Consider the following 2,433-nt stretch of genomic DNA (forward strand, 5'->3'; position numbering starts at 1 on the left):
CAGTCTGGCTCATTAACCCAAAAAGGAGAAGTAGACAAGAGGAAAACACTGTTACTAGGATTTGGGACCACCCTTCATTTCTGGTCCTTTGTAAAAGAGCCTTTTTGTCAGGGCTACATTTCAAGGAGATGAAAGATATAGTCTTTACAATCGTCTGCCTTGTTCCAGTCATTACTTTTCTGAAGTTGTAATCCCTTGGGTTGGCATATGACTCAGAACAAATTCTTCCCTGGAAAATATGTTCTCCTTTAGCCAAAAGAAGTCAACCACATAAGAACCAAGCCTGGGAAAACTCAATTATCAAATGAAATGTGTCACAGAATGAATTATATGATGAGTCTTAAAACAAAAGGCTTTTATCTTATTTTTTATCTATCTAGTTATGAGTTTAATCACTCAAACAATCTGGAAAAACACTCCTTTATCTAACTGATGACAGAGGACGGAATAAAACTTTCTAACATGGCCCATGTGACACTTGGCAGCTTTGACACATACATTATATTTATTCCCTTGCTGTCTTTTAGCATTTTCCCTACAAAGAAAAATTTGTCTTAGAAAATCCATGCTGCAGTATTTAGTTGGTGAAGTGTCACGATAGTCTACAACTTCTTTTCAAAAGGTTCAAAGAGAACAAATGTGACATATGTTAACAGTTGGCAGATCTAACTGACAAAGGTCTGGTAGTGTTGAGATGGTGGTTATAGAGGTAGTGGTTATTTATGGTGGAGACCATGGGAATGTCCAGAATAGGCATCTGTGTAGAGACTGGAAATAAATGAGTCATTGTCAAGAGCTGGGAGGGTGGGAGAAATGATTGCTAATGGATACAACTTTTCTTTTTTGGGTGATAAAAACATTCTAATACTGGTGTGGTGCTGTGGGTTCATGCACTGAACTGCAAAGTAGGTTTGAACCGCAGGGTGGGCGGTTTATGCTTCCTATTGTTCCTTGGAAACCCTATACAGGGTTGCTATGGGTTGGAACTGACTCAGTGACACTTAACAACAACAACAATACTATATTACACAATTTTGAGAATATATTGTTGTTGTTATTAAGTGCCATGGAGTGGATTCCAACTCATAACAATCCTGTATAGGATTGTTGTTAGGTGCCGTTGAGTTGATTCTGATTCATAGTGATTTTATGTACAACAGAACAAAACACTGCCCCGTCCTGTGCCGTCCTCACAATCGTTAAGCTTGAACCCATTGCTGTTGGTACTGTGCTAGGCCATCTCACTGGGGGGGAGGGGGGTCTTCTTCTTTTTCACTGATCCTCCATTTTATCAACTATGTTATCCTTCTCCAGGGACTGGAAACTCTATACAGTCTCTATGAATTGGTACCAACTTGACAGCACTTAACAATAGCAGCCATCTTTGAAGGAAGAGATTACTAAGTCTTTTTGCTTGTAGTTAGCTAGTAAGTTAGAATTGCTGACCTTCTGGGTTAAGAAGCCGAGCACTTAACCATTGTGTCACTACTAAAACCCACGGCCATTGAGTCACTTCTGATTTATAGAGAACCTCTTGGTCAGATTAGAAATGCCCTGAAAGTCATCGAAGACTGTAATCTTTATGAAAGCAGACTATGTTATCTGTCTCCTGTTGAGCGGCTTGGTGAGTTTAAACCACCTATCTTGGGGTTAGCAGCCAAGTGCTTAACTGCTGTTTCACCATAACTCCTTAAAATTCACTGCATCAGGTTAATTCCAACCCATATCCACTTGTATTCCAAGTAAATCTATAGGGGAATAGAAAACCTTCTCTTTCTCCTGCAGAGTGGTTGGTGGGTTTGAACTGCTATCCTTGCAGTTAAAAGTCCAGTGCTTATCCTACAGCACCACACCAGGGCTTAGAAAGTTTATTAGCTAACTGATATAACTGAATTTATGTAAGGCCAGAATTCAATCAGATTGACATTTTTTTCTAACTTTCAGCCTACACTGGCGACAATCAGATGTTTAGAAAACAGACTGTGGAAATCCATAGCTCTTACTACATTGGAATTATGTCTAAAAGGGACAACTTTTTATTTCCTGTAGTGTCCTAAGGACAAAGGAGAACAATAAGATGTTGTTGCCCCCTTGAAAGCAATAAGATGAAGTCGTCTTGTATTATGTGTTGAATTGTTGTTGTTAGGTGCCACTGAGTTGATACCGATTCATAACAACATTATGCACAGCAGAACAAAACACTGCCTGATCCTGAGCCAACCTCACTACTGTTGCCACACTTGAGTCTATCGGTGCTGCCACTTGACCAATCTATCACCTTGGGGGTCTTCTTCTTTTTCTCTGACCCTCCACCTTACCAAAGATGATATCTTTCTCCATCGACTGGTACCCCCTGATAACATGTCTGAAGTATGAGAGATGAAGTTTGGCCATCTTGGCCTCGAAGGAGCACTCTGGCTGCACTTCTTCCAA

The sequence above is a fragment of the Chrysochloris asiatica genome, unplaced genomic scaffold (assembly GCF_000296735.1).
Source record: "Chrysochloris asiatica unplaced genomic scaffold, ChrAsi1.0 scaffold00141, whole genome shotgun sequence".
Lineage (NCBI taxonomy): Eukaryota > Metazoa > Chordata > Mammalia > Afrosoricida > Chrysochloridae > Chrysochloris > Chrysochloris asiatica.